We start from the raw sequence: 6,891 nt of genomic DNA, 5'->3' as shown, positions 1-6,891 counted from the left end.
AAAGCCTGAGCTCAGTGTGCTGAGAGCCTCCCCCAGGACTCCCCACATCTGGGTGCAGGAGTCACTCCACATAACATCTATTCTACATAAAATGGTGAAGGACTGAGAGAGGAGTCTGCTACAAGTGTTTAATTTGATATAGAATAGAAACAAAACCTTGTCATCTAGGATGGAGCAGTGGATGCAACAAATGCTAATAATAAGTATATGATGCTGATAGTAGCAATGTAAGTGCCACATGGGGTCAGGGAATGAGAGAATCATCCTGCTCCTAATGTGATTTCAGGGCTGCAAACCTCACAAGGAGCCGAGATATTGACTGACATGGAGAAACAATAGGCGAGGGAGTCACCGAACAATGAAGGAGCCGCAGGTATTGTGGTGCGGGGACAATCCGGGCCCAGGCTGCGGGCAGAACACCGGGGAGGGACAGGTGAGAAGTGGGGCTGTGTGGGGGACACTGAGCTGGGACCTCACACCGAGGTGACAATGATGACCGAGCCAGGACAGGAAATGGAGCCACACCAGCTCCGGGGTCTGCAGAGATGGTGGAGTGGTGCCAGAGGGGGCGAGGAGCACAGGAATGGCAAAAGAGCTACTATTATTATTATTATTATTATTATTATTATTATTATTATTATTATTATATGGTTATATAGCATAGGATATTTCATTATTGTTGTTTTATTTGTTACTGATTATTATTATTTACTGTATAGCAGGTATATTATCATTATCAAATGTATTATTATTATTACTATTAATAATTTATGATATTTTGCTACATTTTTTCTTATTTCATATTTAGCACATATTTATTTTTGGCTTATGGTATATTAGGTATATTATTATTATTATTATTATTATTATTATTATTATTAATAATAATAGCAACATTATTTTACTATACACTAGGTATATCATTATTATTCAGTGTATATTCATTATATTGCCATTATTATTATTATCGTTATTATTATTAGGTATATTAATATTAGGCTGTACATATGAGGTATATTCAGATTTATTGTTATTATTTTATTTGCATTGTCACTTTTTTTTCTAGTTATATTATTTGTTATAATAAAATCTAATGAAATCAAAATTCCTAGTATTACTATTTCACTGATTTAATTTGAAACACATCTATATTGTTCTTTAGTGGTATTTCACAGCTATCATCAGGACAAACAATAGTGGTTATTGATACTACTCTAATGTTTTGCAAACCATTTAATTCAATACCAATATTAATTGGTTAATTTTGGTCTAAAACCATTAAATATATATAAAAAAACTATATATAAAACCATTATATAGATATATGTATATATACATGAGAGAATCGATGCCTCTATAATAAATATATATATAAACATAGATATCATCATTATTTTTTTATGATATAATCTATTCTACTATCATATATATGTATGTATATATATGATTATCTGTGCCTCTATCATATATATATATATATATATATATATATATATATTTAAATTATATTTTAATTAATATTTTATATAATAACATAATCTATGCCTCTATGATTTTTCTTACAAAAGTGTATAAAAATATAATTTAAATTATTTTGGGGAAGGGAATTTACAAACCCCCCCCCCCCCCCTTATTTTTGTACTTTTAATCTCTACATTGTAGACCCGGAGATCAGGAAACCTGAGAATAATGTGACAGACTATTCTGGGGTCATTTTGCTTTATGTAATTCCCATAAGAGGCATGAATCGCTCAGATCATTGGTGAGAGCTGTATAATTTCATTTCCCTGCTGCAGTACATAAAGTCACATTGTAAATGGCAGATTAAATCACAGTGAAGGGTCACAGCAATAACAGCACCGGCGACTTAACTAAGGACCTATAGAGAGAGAGGGGTTTATAGGGTCCCAGCATATGGCTCCCAGGCTGGAAGGGCACACTTACTATTTACATGTTAATTAATATTTACCACCTTAATGAACTAAGCGGCTACTGAAAATATATCTCATTTCAAGAAGAGTCTGCAGATGGGATTCTGTTGTGTATTGTTTATTATTAGGAATAACAACAAAAAAATAAAATTAAGAAAATGCAATAAAAATTAAAACTTAACAATTAGGAAAGCAAACAAAAAGTGCAAGAGAAGAAAACATGCAGCCAGGTAACCTGTACATGGGACTGATCTGGCACTGGGGTGTACAGATAAATATTGATCTGCGATGTGCTGTAAGGAAAGTTGGTTTTTATGACTGTTTGTCATACAGGGGAAAAAGATCACTTCGTAAATGTAAAATCACTTTCTTGTTTGCTGTTTAAATCAACTTTACGACCATTAGGGAGATCGTGCTGTTATTGACTCATTGCTATCCAGTTGTAGTATATGTGACAGAGGGAGATTGTGTGCAGACTCCATTTACTCCATGTCATGAATTCTGATATTTATTTCAACAAGTTTTTTTATTGGCATAACAATTTTAGGAAATGTTGTGTTTTATGAGGGTTCATTTTGTCTGCGTTTATTCATCTTATTTATTGGCATCTCCTCAAGCTAAACTGCGAAGTGTAACATTGTATTCTTCAGATTCCATAGTCAGACCCAATAATGGAGAAAATATTGGATAGAGCTGGCGTGTCTGCCTCTTTTTTTCTTCTTTTTCTCTTTCTGTAATGTATCTAATATATTCTAATATGGATATTTTAGAATATATTATGTAGTACCTATATTCTTTTAATAGACAGTACATCTATCTATCTATCTATCTATCTATCTATCTATCCATCTATCTATCTACTGTATCTATATATCTATCTATTTATCTATATCTATCTATCATCTATTTATTTTATTATATTCCTCTTCCTATCATAGTGTATTATTCATTCTAAGATCTATCTATTCTCTATCTGTCTATTGATTATTTAAAAGTAAAGAGCCGTACTACTTCCGAATATTGAATTTAAGCTTCAGATAGCAAGATTAATTTTGTTCATTTTTTTAAATATCTATCTATCTATCTATCTATCATCTATTATCTATCATCTATCTATTATCTATCTATTATCTATCTATCTATCAATCTATCTATCACTCGTATCTATCTATCTATCTATCTGATTATCTATCTATCTATCTGATTATCTATCTATCTATCTATCTATCTATCTATCTATCTATCTATCTATCTATCACAGTATGCATCAAACTTGTACAGTTTTCTATGAGCCCAGATCGCCTTAATCTGCACTTATTAATTTAGTTTCGATCTTGATATAAAAAGTCTATTCAGGAACCTGAAGGAAGTGCCTGCCTCTTATCTGTAATTGAAGGGTCCCCAGAGTGTCATTGGTGAAAGGATCAACACTTCACCTTATGAGAACAGGGTAACAATAAATCCTTTAGATCACCGGCCTTTACATGCATAAATGACTTGGAATGTCATTCTATTAAAAAATAAATATCACTTCTCACTTTCATAAAGATTCTTTTGATGCCTTTTATTCTGCATCTATTTGTCTGCCTACCTATCTATATATCTAGTCCATATTTCCTAACATCCCCAGTATTTCTACAATAATACAGATCAATATTTTCCAGCCATATCTATATCCATAGTCATCAGTAATGCTAGCTAATATATTTGTAAATAACTCTGATTATTATAATTCATGTTAAATTTGCATATAATACTGCAGATATTGCCTTCCTATCCAGCTAATACACAATGCCTTTTTTGGCCTCCGATTCCAAATCCTGCCATTAAACTGAAATGGAGATAAACACTTTTAATTTATACAAGTGCCTGATCCAAATGCATGAGGAGCAGCAAACAAACAATAATAAGAATGTACATTGGAAGTGCAGCTTTATTGTCCCCTGGTTGTCCTTTTGCAGCTGTGACAATGACAAGGCAGCCTGGTATAATGGGCACAGATGCACCTGCCTGGAATCCATTCATCAGGGGATGTCAGGAGGAGCACATTGTCCTGATGTGAGTTCTCTGGAGAAGAGCTGCAGTGTCACAATGAGCAATGGAGCGATCCCTGGGTGCCTGCTCTGCACTCCTCAACACTCCTCTGCAGCTCTGCACCAAGTTTTCTTTGGGGAAATTCACTGCTGAGTTCACTATATTGAAGAATAAAGCAGTGTGAATGTGCAGCAATCAAGTTAAAGAAGTAATCTTTGCATAAAAAGCTTATTTGTATTTTTTTATTTTCAGGATTCATACTTTATTATTATTGTTTTTGTGATGTGTCAAACAAAAGGTAAAAATACTGAATTCTGAATGTTTGTCTTATTATATTTATTATTAACTATGCATGTGCATCATATATCAACGGAGAGAAGAAAGCAGGAATCAGCACTGTGCTAGATATAGGGTGCAAGTTTTAGGTTACTGACTCCGTGCCCATTTCAATGTTATATTGAAGGACCAATTGTATTTCTCACTTAAAAAAAAGACACTACTGATGAGATCCATGTGCCATCCATATGAATGCATGTGACATCCGTGTGACATCCTTGTTTATCCTTTGCTGTCAGTGTCCGTGTGTCCATGTGCTGTCAGTGTGACAAGTATGGAATGAAATGCAGCATAGAAATTAAAGAGTTTTATGTATTAAAGATGTTTAAAGATAGAAATAGATTGAGATGAGGAACATGATAAATGATAGAAATATGTCAGTGTGATTTCTAAACAATGCTTTCAGTGCTTATTTTTCTGTACTTGTATTTATTTTTTAAATAAATAATAATAAGAAAGTGGTGTGGTGTCCCCCGTAATATTATGGGAGGGGCCCAAAACCATAAAGGTTTATAATATTCGCTTATAATATTAGCTCACAGCTGTTTGTTTAGCCTTTACTGGTTATTACAGGGGAGACCCCCCAGAAAAAGACATGTGGCCCCCCCCTATATTTACTAACCATGAAAGGCTTAACAGACAGCTGCAGAGTGATATTAATAGCCTAGGAAGGGGTCATGGATTTTGGCCTCCTCCCAAACTAAGAACATCAGCACTCAGCCACCTCAGAAATGGTGCATCCTTTAGATGCGCCAATTCTGGCTCTTAGCCTCTGCTTTTCCCACTTGCCCTGGTGCAGTACCAAGTGGGGTAATAATTGTGGGGTTGATGTCAGTTGTTTTATGGCTACTGACATCAAGCCCGGGGATAAGTAATAGAAAGATGTCTATAAGACACCCCCATTACTAACCCTATAGTAAAATGTAATAAAGACACTGCCGGAGTAAAGTCCTTTGTTAGAAATAAAAACTCCCTGATCCTCTTTTACCCATTTGATCAATAAAAATAAAAAAGCAAAGTTATACTCACCTTTTTGCTGATAATCCATTAGTGGCCAGGTCCCATGAGAATCCGGATGGTTTGGTGAGCAGTCAGATCAGTGATGCGACCTCTCGCCATACCACACGGAACACACTGAACTGAGCATGTGAACGTGGCTGTGTTTGACCGGCGGTGATGTCATTAAGGGAGCAACGCTACATGTACTACTTTTCCCAGGCGCCGGTACATGTCACACTGATGACACACGGATGTAAAGTGTGTGATCTAGTTTGGCTGTGTGAGAGGCGTCTGACCGATATACAAGAAGTATTGTTTCTACTTGCGGAGATTGACATGCTAAGCATGCCAATCTCCTTGCGGAGATTGACATGCTAAGCATGCCGAGATGAGGAGACTTAAAGCCGCAATGCTCCTCTGGGAAATATGCAAATTGTCTCTTAAGAGAGGAAGAGGACTAGAACTCTAGTGCCACCTATTGGAAGTAGCAATCCTAAAAGTTAATGTCGACCCTCATGTCAATCTCCGCAAAGAGAAACAATACTTTTTGGATATCGGTCAGACACCTCTCACACAGCCAAACCAGATCTCACACTTTGCACTGACGAGGGGCAGCACCCTGAAACACAGTGCCTTCAAATTGAGATTCTGGTTTGGCTTTTATCCTAAGTCATGTAACAAGGCTCGTTAAAGGGTCGACATTGACTTTTAGGATTGCTACTTCCAATAGGGGAGTCCAACATCGCCCAATGACAGAAAAGGGTTAAACAGATTGATGGTCACAAAGAGGTCCAAGGACAGGCAACGAAAGATCAACAAGCAGATCAAAAGGCATAGAGAGACAAACCGCACTTATCTGAATGTACGTCTGGCAGAGGGCGAGAACAAACAGTCCAACTAAGTAACCAAGAAATCACCTTGAGACAGCCAGCACCTCCCAGTCTCAGATTGGACTGCTAAACTGCCAATACAGACAACAACGGCTCAGCACACCCTTGCACCAGACTGCACACTGAGCTTTCAATCAAAGTACTGACAGCTTCAGTACTTGTACCAGATTGAACAGCTGAGTCGTCAGTCATCATCATTCATGGTTTTCACTGACCATAATGGGTGAGTTAGGGTACCGTTACACATAGCGATGCACCAGCGATCCCGACAACGATATGGATCGCTGGTGCATTGCTAAGTGGTCGCTAGTGAGCTGCCACACAGGCAGATCTCACCAGCGACATCGCAGGGGTCGGGGGTCGCTACTTACCTGTCAGACGAGGCGATCCTGACGTCCTCCCGCCCGCGTCCACACGTCACTCGTCACAGCAGGAAGCGCCGCAGGCAGCGTCGGACTGGCCCACCGGGGAACCGGAGGATTCTCCGGTGGGCCCTGGCATCTGGTGGGCCCTGGCACCTGCAGGCATACAGGGCCAGCAGTTGCCTAGGGCCCCCGCTGCTCCAGGGGCCCCCAGCCAGTGGTGTGTCGCACACCATGCAGCTGCTATGGGGGCCCCTGCCAGCGGAGCAGCAGCGGGTGTCAGGAGGCAGGAGCCTCTGTCCCCGCTGCTAAAGAGAAATGAATATTCACTGCGAAGCA

General features: G+C 38.0%; 1 long non-coding RNA gene across 2 annotated transcripts in view; it reads left to right on the top strand.

The window, feature by feature from the left end:
- Positions 1 to 4,759, top strand: part of LOC141091229 (uncharacterized) — a 58,948-nt gene extending 54,189 nt beyond the window's left edge. For both annotated transcript variants that reach the window (XR_012232464.1, XR_012232463.1), the window contains exons 2-3: positions 287 to 433; positions 3,893 to 4,759. This is a non-coding gene — a long non-coding RNA (uncharacterized lncRNA). The remainder of the gene's footprint in view (positions 1 to 286; positions 434 to 3,892) is intronic.
- The last annotated feature ends 2,132 nt before the right edge of the window (positions 4,760 to 6,891 follow it).

The sequence above is a fragment of the Dendrobates tinctorius genome, unplaced genomic scaffold (genome assembly GCF_039654945.1).
Source record: "Dendrobates tinctorius isolate UK_male_01 unplaced genomic scaffold, ASM3965494v1 ptg000050l, whole genome shotgun sequence".
Classification (NCBI taxonomy): domain Eukaryota; kingdom Metazoa; phylum Chordata; class Amphibia; order Anura; family Dendrobatidae; genus Dendrobates; species Dendrobates tinctorius.
This window is presented reverse-complemented; position numbering and strand designations above follow the sequence as displayed.